We start from the raw sequence: 12,612 nt of genomic DNA on the forward strand, positions 1-12,612 counted from the left end.
GATCGGCTCGGTTCAACCATCATTTGTAGAATTAGAAGCTGATATGATTGACGAAAGACAATTGAATATTTGCTAGGTGATGATTTTTCTTATTCGAGGACGAATCCTTGATTTTTCTGATTCAAGGACGAATCCTTGATTTTTCTGATTCGAGGACGAATCCTTGATTTTTCTGATACGAGGACGAATCCTTGATTTTTCTGATTCGAGGACGAATCCTTTTGAAGAGGGGGAAGATGATAAGAATCACGGTGTTCCAAATGTTCGAACTTGACCTATTACATGATCCAAGGCGAAGAAGATTCAACAAATTCATTCTTCATTTACAAAATTGGATCGGCTCGGTTCAACCATCATTTGTAGAATTAGAAGCTGATATGATTGACGAAAGACAATTGAATATTTGCTAGGTGATGATTTTTCTTATTCGAGGACGAATCCTTGATTTTTCTGATTCAAGGACGAATCCTTGATTTTTCTGATTCGAGGACGAATCCTTGATTTTTCTGATACGAGGACGAATCCTTGATTTTTCTGATTCGAGGACGAATCCTTTTGAAGAGGGGGAAGATGATAAGAATCACGGTGTTCCAAATGTTCGAACTTGACCTATTACACGATCCAAGGCGAAGAAGATTCAACAAATTCATTCTTCATTTACAAAATTGGATCGGCTCGGTTCAACCATCATTTGTAGAATTAGAAGCTGATATGATTGACGAAAGACAATTGAATATTATCTAGGTGATGATTTTTCTTATTCGATGACAAATCCTTGATTTTTCTGATTCGAGGACAAATCCTTGATTTTTCTGATTCGAGGACGAATCCTTTTGAAGGGGAGGAAGATGATAAGAATCACGGTTTTCCAAATATTCCAACTGGACCTATTACACGATCCAAGGCGAAGAAGATTCAACAAACATTCATTCTTCATTTACAAAATTGGATCAGCTCGGTTCAACCATCATTTGTAGAATTAGAAGCTGATATGATTGACGAAAGACAATTGAATATTTGTTAGGTGATGACTTTTCTGATTCGAGGACGAATCCTTGATTTTTCTGATTCGAGGACGAATCCTTTTGAAGATGGGGAAGATGATAAGAATCACGGTGTTCCAAATGTTCCAACTAGACCTATTACAAGATCCAAGGCGAAGAAGATTCAACAAACATTCATTCTTCATCTACAAAATTGGATCGGCTCGGTTCAACCATCATTTGTAGAATTAGAAGCTGATACGATTGACGAAAGACAATTGAACCAAATGTTCCAACTGGACCTATTACACGATCCAAGGCGAAGAAGATTCAACAAAATTCATTCTTCATCTACAAAATTGGTTCGGCTCGGTTCGACCATTATTTGTAGAATTAGAAGCTGATACACGGAAGACAATTGAATATTTGCACGGTTGAAGTTGAAAAAATTTTAAATGTCAACAATAGGGTTTCAACCTATACGAGTGAAGCCCAATAGATTTTAAGTTTATTTCTTTAGCAACTCAGACATATCAACGTTTGTTGAGAGATTTTATTGTTTTTTTCATTTTCATTTTGCAATAGTCAAATGGTCAAAATTGACTTTGTCTTTTGTGAAGATTAAAGGGGATCGGGATTGAATCCCGGCCACAAACATCTTTTATCGGGAGACTATAAATACCGACAATATGTTATGTAAAAATCAGATTCGTGGATGAATGTAATTCAGATCTCAAATTGAGACGTTTTCCTCAGAAATCCGAGCATCATATTTGCCATTTCTAAGTTTCAAGCAATTCTTATGGTAGAATTGCACCCGAGCCGTTCAATCAAGTATTGATCAAGTTAGATTGTGGAGTAACTCAATTTAGAACAAGGTTCCAAATCTTGCTTCTAGATCTTCGATCGTAAGAGGTAATCTAATTCTAGCCTTATCTCTTGGTTGATCCAAATTTCGTATAAGGAGGTGTTAATTACTTTGATTCAAAGGTTCTTGTTAAAACAAAAGCTTAGATCGTTGGGCTGAGAATTAGGGCTGCCTTATCAATTGCTTTGGCGAGAATATGTCTAACCCATGAAGAGGGATCGTCGCTTACCGACGATGCTGCCTTGGCTCTAGTGAGAATATGTCAACCGAAGAAGTAGAAGGGGAAACCTAGAGCAAGGGACAAAGACAATGTTGAAGCTGGAAGAGTCGCCACAATGGGCGAAAGGGCTCATTTTGGCTAGAAGGGCGGCGGTGACTTACTTGGCGAAGAGGCCAGTTTGGCGCCTAGATTCCAAAGGTAAATCTTTGCAGAAGGTTGATAGGTTTTGGTTAGGGTTTCTGTGAAGGATGAAGGAAAGATTGGAAAGAAAATGAAAGAGACTATGTTGGTTGAGGGAAAATCGATTGTGTTGGAAAAGGTGAGGTTGTATGTACAAAGTATGGCAAAGGGTGATTTGGAAGTCAAAAGGGTGGAGCCGAATAGTAATCAATCGGCTCTATATGTGGTAGCCATGACGACTGCCCCTGCAACGTCAAAGCCAGCAGTGGGGGTGGAGAAGAACAATAGAAGATTTCAAAAGCCATTGAAAAGAAAGGATCGGGGTTGTTAAACCAAAACGGCTCTGATACCATGATAATGTTTGATTAATCCACCACACCTAAATGGTGTGAAAGTTATCTTATTTATAATCAAATAAATTATAAGGATATGGAAAGAGTAATAAATGGAAAGATAACTAGGTAATAAGGATATTTGCGTTATAATAAAATATTAAATATGATATATATCGTAAACTATAATTTATTACTAAATATCCTTAACAATATGGTATATATTAGATATGCAAATATATTATTTGGCAAAGATTTTTTAAGAGTCCCTATAAATAGGACTCTCGGGTTGAGTCATAGCAAGGAAGATCTCGTAGAAGTCTTGCAAGCTAAGGTTTCTACAAAAGGTAGAATTCTTACTCTCCTATTTAATGCTTTATTTTAATTCTTAATAAAAATCAAAATGGTTCCCAATACTTTCGATGTGCGGATGAATTGTTCATTCCCTCCATTTTATAATTTGAAACACCTTGGTACAAGTGGAAAAGTATTCAATGGACGAAGAAAAGCCGGTATGAAATTAGATAGAAACTTCAACTACGGTCAACCAAGTAAGTGACCTTACTATCGGCTCAGTTGGAAGACTTATCTTATGTATAACGATACGTGTCCCCTTGCACATATCATTTATGCTTTATGTTATATGATGATGTGATCACGTTATATAATGATGTGATGATGTGATATGATAATGTGATATCATTATATGATAATGTGATGATGTTATATGATGACGTGATGACGTTAAATGATGATGTGATGACCTTATTTGATGACGCGATGACCTTATATGATGATGCGATAGTGTTATATGATAATGTGAAGATGTTATATAATGATGTGATGGTGTTATATGATGATGTGATGGTGTTATATGATGCATGATGACCTTATATGATGACACGATGCCTTATATGATAACGTTATGACCTTATATGATGATGCGATAGTGTTATATGATGATGCGATGATGTTATATGATGATGTGATGGTGTTATATGATGACGTGATGATGATAATGATAATGATGATATATGATGATGTGATGATATTATATAATGATGTGATGACGTTATAGGGTGATGTGATGATGTAATATGATTGTAACGAGTGAATATATATATATATATATATATATATAATAATAAATAAAATAAAATAAAATAAATGATCCCTCTCTCTCTCCACCTTCCCCAAATATCTCCCCCACACCTACACCTACATTGAAGGGCATAGTTGGTCCCAGGCACAATTTGGATTTCTCCCCTAATCACTTTGTGGAAATGGAATTAAGTTTTTGCCCGTTTATTGTGGTCACTCAATGCTAACTCACCTAAACTTTGAATTTGTGGTTTAGCTATGTGTATTATTGGTATGTATCTGTCAACCAAATCTAAACATTGGGTTGCCACGGTGAGCAACGATAGCGATAGGACGTAGAGGAGAAGAGAAGCAACGAACAAAAGAGACTTAAGGTTGGTAGGTATTCATAGGAATCGATAAATGCATGAATGACATTTTGAACATAATATTATTACCATGAAGAAACTAGTATTTTGAACATAATTTGATAGATAAGTTCGACTATATATATATATATATTTTTTGTTTTGTTAAGTGCTTTTAAAATTATATTATATAGTTTTTTTTAAAAGAAAATTAGAATTTAACAACAAAAAAAAAATTATAATATTTCTTTTGAAGTGGTATAAATTATAATAAAAAAAATGTGAGGAAATAAATATAATAGAAAAAAAATAATAAAAACAATTAAAAAAATGAGACCTTATTTTTTATTTTAGGTCAAATAAATGTCTAATGGCACACTTGTAGCATTTGTTTGACTATTTGTCTACTTTGATTTTGAGTATCTAAATTTTCATATTCTATATTTCTATGGAGTAGGGTTAACTCAATAATTATTTTTTTTTATTGGTGAGATGATGTTCCTTAAATTTATTAATTTTATATTTTTTTAAGTTAGTTCACGTGTTAGACTTCATGTGAACATTAAAGACTTTGTGTAACATCTTAAATTTACGGCTATCAAATATTGTTCGCTCCTGATTTTTAAAGCGATCTGCTAAGGAGAGGTTTCCACACATGTTTCTTTCTTCTCTCCAACTGATGTGGGATCTCACAATCTCACTACTTAGTGGCCAAGTGTCCTCGCTAGCATTTTTTCTCTTCTCTAATCGATATGGGACCCCAAAGCTACCTCCCTTCAGGCCTAGCGTCCTCGCTGGCACACCGCCTGATATCCATCCCCCTTCGGAGTTCTGCCTCCTTGCTCACACATCGCCCAAGTCTGACTCTAATACCATTAAAACAGCCCAAACCCACCACCAGGAAATATTATCCTCAGTCTTGGAATATTTATATATATAGATATAATTTTTATTAAATATCTCATTTTCTATTGTTAGCGTTTTAGGGAAGACATTCTATACTTTCTTACCCTTTGACATTTCAAAATTCAGTTCATTTTCCATAATAGTCATCATCATGATTCTTATTCTTAAAATTCAGTCTATTATTTTTTTTTCACTTTTCATTGTTTTGTTTGGTAGTAACTATTAAATTAAATAATATATATGTCAATATTATTTTGCTCGTTGGATCACATAATCTTGTGCAATTTGACAATACAAAAAAAATAATAGAAGTTTTAGAGAATCAACTATCTAACTTTTATAACCCAAAAAAAAAAAAAAAAAAAAAAAAAAAANGCACAATAGAAGGGTGTGGTTTGGCTTACCAAAACATTTTGGACGATATCTTAAACATTTCGTCTACTCTCGATATTGTCACTCTTTTCTCTCTTACAGGTGAGTCTGTAAGGAGAGGTAGAAGATTGTGAAGCTATGTAGCGTGTCTGATAGATCTCATTCATGATTGTATGTGCTTGCATCCAACCTCAATAGTGGGGACATTTACTGATTATTTTTTAAAATATTTAAGCCATGTGCTACTCTTATTTTTTTTAGGTAAAGACAAGACTCTCATGTACGGCTGACGGTGACATCACAACTCAGGAGACCATGACACATGCATAGGGTAGTTTCCATATGAAACTCGTTCAACAATTTATTTACAGGAAATCTTATTCTCGAACGTTTCATTTTAAAATTCTACGATGCAAGCTCCGTTGTATAATTTTTCATAATTGGATAACCAAGATTATAATGAATCAACATCCACCCTATTCCCATTTGAACTGTGGTCTGATAAACACTCGAATCAAAGAAATTACAAAACTATTGCAAGATATAGAAAGTTGAAGATCATTACACTCTTACAGCTCCAAAGCCTCCACAAATGCATCAGAGGGTTGGAAGCTGCTACCCTTTGAGATGTTACGTCAAACTCCTTGCCAGAGCTGCCAATACAATCAATATCCATCAAAACCAAGTTTCTAAAATTTCCTAAGCCAAAAAACAACTCGGTTACATGAGCATTGGTCGATAGATAAAAACATTTTTCTTTTGTATTTCAATTACGAAATGGTTAGCTCATTAGAGTAGAGTTAAAGAGTAACAGACTCGACTCGAGTTCTTACTACTTATAGATCAAACACGAGCCCACTAGCTTCTGTGACATTAACAGTATTGCCCACGACATCCCTGAACGATTAGTGTAGTGTAAGTGTGATGTCTCAGATGAACAATGGACAGATAGTTTATATATCATACCAAGGACTTCCAACACCAATTTCGAAAAATAAATCAATCCTTCCACAGGCTACTCCACAGAGGTTCAGTGCACAGGAACCACTCATTGGGATTGATATCACCTATAAGAAGAAGACATTGACATAAATGTGGGAATCACGGGATTTCATAGGGAACCGAGTTAAGTTCTCGTTATACCTTCAAAAGAAGACGATTAATTCGGTCTGTGGTAGCATCTATAGTCAACTTGTCACGTTTGGTTCCAACCTGTTCATCCATTTTGATCAACTGTTATGGTACGATGTGTTTGATGAATTAATATGTTTGTGATATGATATGTTGAAGGCATGCGTGAGATATGTTATGTGACTGTTATGATATATGATATGATGGGATATATGCATGATGTGTATTGTTATGTCTGAAAGCATGAAAATATTATGATATGATATATGTGTGACATGATTGATATGATATGATTCACATGCAAAATGACAAGCTATCATGAAATACAATTTCGGGCGTACAAATGAATGATATGATAAATGATATGATATGAAGTAAAACGCCAGCGAAGTTGTATTAAATGATAATGAAAATATAAAAAAAAATGTTGAGACTTCTTGCATTATTGTGTGCTCATGTATTGGAGGATATCCCTTTTCATTCATGATAGTACAGACGTGTATGCTACAAAACAGGGGAACAATCATTATATTTATTATAATGTTGCTGTAACGGTCGCTATTCCTAACAAGTGTCTGACATCAACAACTACCAGAGAATGCTCACCTGATTAGAAAGGGACCCGAAAGTGTGCAAACCGACTTGTTGGTCCATATACTCACACGTGTGGACCTTGTGTAGGAAAATTAAGTACACATCCAATTGTCTGTTAAGATAGCTGCTATAGGAAAATAGGCTGTGTGGCCTGTGTAGGGAAATTAAGTACACATCCAATTGTCAGTTAGGATAGCTACTGTAAGAAAATAAACGTATGATAGGTCCCATTCATGATTGTATGTATTTGCATTTAACCGCAAAGGTACTTTTGAAATTTGGGTCAAAGTATTCAAAATTTGGGTCAAAGTCAACCAGAGGCAAAAAGGTAATTTTGCCCCACACATACCAGAAGAAAGGAAAAGGAAAAACCCGAACAGACGCACCCTCAATCTTAGGTTGAGATACTCAGAGTATCAAGAGGAGTGGTTTGAGCATTGGATCGTTCGTGTCAGGCCTGGAATGGCAGAGGAAAATCACGGAAAATACTGTGTCAGGTAGGGTTTGAAGATTGGCGCCCGCTACCAGACCCGCGAACCCGCGCGTGACCCATACCCGTCAATCGACCCGTCCCCGCTTTCGCCACGCGTCAGCGTGAGAAAAATCGTAGGAACCCGCGTGCGTCCAGATTCGAATGCACGCCCTGGCTCTCTGTGGACCATTCAACCCTCGCCACATGGCGACACCCCAGCGCGCGACTCCATCCCTTCAACGCGTCCATACACACGCGTGGGAAATCCCTCCAACGCGTGGGGCACGTGAACCAATGCGTGAGACTCTATTTTAATCTCAATTTGACTTCTGTTCGACTTTTTTCATCCCGGTTTTGATACTAATCTAAGTTTAACTTGATTTAGGACCTATCAGCGAACTTTCAAGAGTTTTGGAGCTCTTAATTAGTCGAAAAATAAGCTTCGAAGGGCACGCTTCATTCCTGTAACCACACGGTCAAAGTCGCTTGCATGATGGATCCGTCTTGTGGAAGGACATTGACCATGCAATGACTAATTCTAGCTGGGTTGTACGCGTGGTACATGTAGTTATGAGGGAGCACCTCATCCTCAAATGTTGAATGCCACTTCAAAGGTTAAGTCCTTCCACCCTGAACAGTGTACTGAGAGTACTGAGACTCTAGGGTCTAGAGTATAGTTGGTGGTTCTCTCCTAAACTTGGATGCGATTAAGAGCCTACAAGTAGGTTGTTTACTGAGTATATTTTTATACTCACCCCGTTTGTCCTTCTTTTTTCAGGTACTGGTCGAGGTGGGGAGGTGTTCGAGAGCTGCACTGTCACAGAGGGATGTCGTTCCGGAGTGTCAATCCTTTGTCAGTCTTTTAGAGTCTTTTGTATTTTCCTTTCATGAGCAGATTAAGACTTGTACCAAGAATAATTAGCAACTTTGACCTAGGCCAATCAAGTAAGTGGTTTTACGGTTGGACGTCCATGGGCTTGGTTTGATGATTTGTATGTTGTATGAATAACATGTACATTGTGGCCCTTGTACGTGTCATATTATTATGATGTTATGTTTGTATGATTATGCTATGTTATGAAATTTTGTTATGATATATGTACTTTCAAATGTTACAACATGTGTATTACGTTAACATGTTCACATCATGCCTATGAGACATTGATATGGGATAACCATTAAAGATATGTCCAGTAAATGTATGCATGTCTCATAGGGATGCCATGTCACGAAAAAAAGGGAGATATGAGTTGCATTTTAAGTATGTACCATGATTTGAAACTATGAAATCTCATGCATTTTATATGTCATATGCATCAGGATACTTTATTCATTATGATTAGTACAGATGCGTACACCATGATATTATACGTGTTCTTTTCCCTTTGTGGCTTCCAGCAGCGTGAATGTGCGCTAACCCGTAGTTAGGCCCAGAGGTACATATACAAGCCTGTTGGTGGGTCCATGTGCACATACGTGGACCACGTGGACCGCGTGTAGAGAGAAGTAATATACATGTCTTGATTAGAAAGTTGAGACTAAGGAAAAATTTTATGAAAAAATAGGTCTTATCATGATTGCATTTCCCAACTCCAGCATTGGGGATAATTACTGAGTATTAGCCACATGTTACTTATTTTTCAAGTAAAGTTAAGACACCCATGTACGAATTGTTGTGTCTTTGTTGAGGCAATGGATACAAAGTCAAGGTAGTCACATTTGGGTTTAATGTTGTAGCCCTTAAGTTGGATTAGGACGTTAACATTATTTTAAAACTTTGTTATTTCGATTTCGTCTGTTTATTAACATCATTGTTGTTTCAAATGAATTTTTATAAACATTTAAATCCATGACAATGTTTTAATAAATCGTTGTAAAGGATTTCCGCACTCGGTAGTCAAGATATGCATGTAGTAGCAACCTTATTTACATGGGTTGTAACATTATATTAAATGTTTGCTAATGAAATATTATTGGATTTTATTAGAATATTTTACGACTTTTATTAGAAAGTATATTGAAAAATGACAATTATCTACTAAAAAGTGTTTTAAACAACTTTCTCACCAAAGTCATAAAAAAAATAAATAAATGGAACATTTCAAGGTGATAGAAATTAAAATAGGATACGAGTATGGGAAGACTTCCCTATCCCTATCCTGTCTTGTAAACACCTCTAAATGATTCCAAAAAAACGTCTCAATTTAATTTTTTGATTTTTCAACTGGGCACCAAACTTTTTAAATTTTTTCTTTAATATTTAATTTTGATTATAATTATGTAACGAATTTTTTTATCACTTAAATTTTGTATTATATATTTTATTTAAGTTTTTCTATTTTAACATGCACGTGAAATTATGAAGTTAATTTTATTTGTAATGACAATAATTATTTTAGATTTATTATATGTATGTACCCTTTCATATGACTTATTTTGTTGTTTTATTTATTTTTAATCATATACTTTAATTATTTATCTTATTGAAAATATAATAGACTATATTTCAAAAAATAATTTACCAAGATAGTATCTCAACTATATATATGTATAAAAGTTTATCGTATAATTCTTTTATTCAAAGAGATATATCTTATTCAACAAAATTATACTTGTATTAAGTTTTAAACCATACATAAATAATATAAAAAAGATTGAGAATTAAAAACACACATAGTCTTTCATAAGAAGCAAGAAGTCTAGTTGGGGACGTCAAAGAAGTCGATAAGGTTGTTCTTGTTGTTGAGGTCAGTGAACACAAGGGTGCCATAGGTTCCGCTACTAGTCCCCTCAAGAGCTGTCATCGAAGGTTATAGTTGGTCCCAGCCACAATTTGCATTTCTCCACTAATCACTTTTTGGAACTGGAGTTGAGTTTTTGCCTGTTTATTGTGTTCATTGACTGCGAACTCACCTAAGCTCTGAATCTTTGGGTCATCTATGTTTTTTATTGGTTTGTAGCTGCCAACCAAATCTAAACGTTGGGTTGCCGCTGCGAGCAACGATAGCGATAGGACGTAGAGGAGAAGAGAAGCCACGAGGAAAAGAGCCTTAGCTATGGTGATAAAGTTTGAAGATGATGAGGAGTATTTGATGGTTTGTTTAAGGAGAAGGTTGATGGGTATTTATAGGAATGAATAAATGCATGAATGAGGAGGAGATTACAATTTTTTAAACAAAAGTTATTTCATATTCAAAGCATACCGCCAAAAAAAAAAAAAAATCATTTATGGTCCAATGAATAATGAATAAAATAAGGTAACAGTAGTTACTATCATAAATAAATAAATAATAAAAAGTTAATTATTATCATAAATAAATAAATAAATAAAGAAATAATAAAAAGTTAATTATGGTTCTTAACTCTATCAATTAAAGATAAACAAGTTAATTTTAATTTTAATTTGGAATAAATTAGAAAATTGAACTAAATGGAAAGGATTATTACAACGGTAAAAAATAATAATAAATAAAAAATAAAAAATAGCAATCATCCCAAACTGCTCTCACTAATCTCTTATCCCTCTCTCAACTATCTCTCCCCTCAACAAACTCAGTCACCAAAAATGTATCCGTTATTTGAACAAAGAAAAATGCATATTTATTCGGAAATGATGGAGATTTAGTTACAGAGATTTTGCTTTTGTTATTACTATAAGTAACGGACACAAATTTTGCTTTGTTATTATGAAAACTCATATTTGAGATATCTTTTTGTTATTACTATAGGCAATCGTCTACAAGATCTCCTTTTCTGGATGATTTATGGAGAGAGATTTTGCTTTATTATTATGGTGAGTTATATTCGGATCTCCTTTACTTTATACAATCCATTGTGTTACAATTGAATCAAATCTCTTTTTCATTCTCCACTATTGGTTTGTATATATCAATCAAATCTAAACATTGGGTTGCCACTGTGAGCGATGATAGCGATAGGATGTCGAGGAAAAGAGAAGTCACGAACAAAAGAGACTTAAGGTTGGTGGGTATTTGTAGGAATCGATAAATACATGAATGACATTTAAAACATAATATTATTACCATGAAAAAAAGCGTCATTTAATCAATGTATAATAAATTTGATAATAACATGAAAAATAGTATTTTGAAAATAATTTAATAGATGAGTTGGATCATTATTTATTTATTTATTTATTTTTGTTTGGTTAAGTGCTTTTAAAATTATATTATACAGTTTTTGTTAAAAAAAATTAGAATTTGACAAAGAATTATAATATTTCTTTTGAAGTGGTATAAATTATAATAAAAAATATTGTGAGGAAATAAGTATAATTGAAAAAAAGATAAAAACAAAATTATTACTCAACCATAACTTATTTTAAATTTTAGGTCAAATAAATGTCTAATTTTAGTCGTACACAAAATTTATTGACTTACAACATTTGTTTGACTATTTGTCTGCTTTGATTGAAGTTAGCTTTGATATTTAAATTTTCATATTCTATATTTTAGCTCCTAAAGTTTACGATAATCTTATGATAATCTTATTTTATATTGTTCTATTTACTTTCTATTTCTATTATTTAGGATTAACTCATAATTACTTAGTTGTAGGAGGATGTTCCTTAAATTTATTAATTTTGTATTTTTTAAGTTGGTTCATAGGTTAGACTTCGTGCCAACATTAGATATTTTGTGTAACAGCCTAAATTCACCACTAGTCAACATTGTCCGCTCAAGGTTTTTAAAGCGATCCACTAAGGAGAGGTTTCCACACACTTGTAAAGAATGTTTGGTTCTCCTCTTCAACTGATGTGGGATCTCGCAATCGGCTTCGTGGCCCAGGTCCTCACTGGCTTCCGTTCTCTTCTCTAATCGATATGGGACCCTCAGCCTACCCCCTTCAGGCTTAGCGTCCTCGCTGACACACCCGCTAGTATCCATCCCCCTTCGGGGTTCTACCTCCTTGCTCGCACATCGCCTAGTGTCTGGCTCTAATACCATTTGAAACAGTCCAAACTCACCACTAGTAAATATTATCCTTGGTCTTGGAATATTTATATATGAATATATATATATATATATATATATATATATATATATATATATATATATATATATATATTTTATTGTTAGCGTTTTA

The 12,612-nt window shown here is 34.3% G+C and overlaps 1 long non-coding RNA gene across 1 annotated transcript in view; it reads right to left on the bottom strand.

Moving 5' to 3' along the window:
- Positions 1 to 5,908: 5,908 nt before the first annotated feature.
- The window catches only part of LOC111784873, an 8,760-nt gene continuing 2,056 nt past the window's right edge, over positions 5,909 to 12,612 (bottom strand). The window contains exon 3 of the long non-coding RNA XR_002813591.1: positions 5,909 to 5,962. This is a non-coding gene — a long non-coding RNA (uncharacterized LOC111784873). The remainder of the gene's footprint in view (positions 5,963 to 12,612) is intronic.

The sequence above is a fragment of the Cucurbita pepo genome, unplaced genomic scaffold, assembly GCF_002806865.2.
Source record: "Cucurbita pepo subsp. pepo cultivar mu-cu-16 unplaced genomic scaffold, ASM280686v2 Cp4.1_scaffold000288, whole genome shotgun sequence".
Classification (NCBI taxonomy): Eukaryota; Viridiplantae; Streptophyta; class Magnoliopsida; order Cucurbitales; family Cucurbitaceae; genus Cucurbita; species Cucurbita pepo.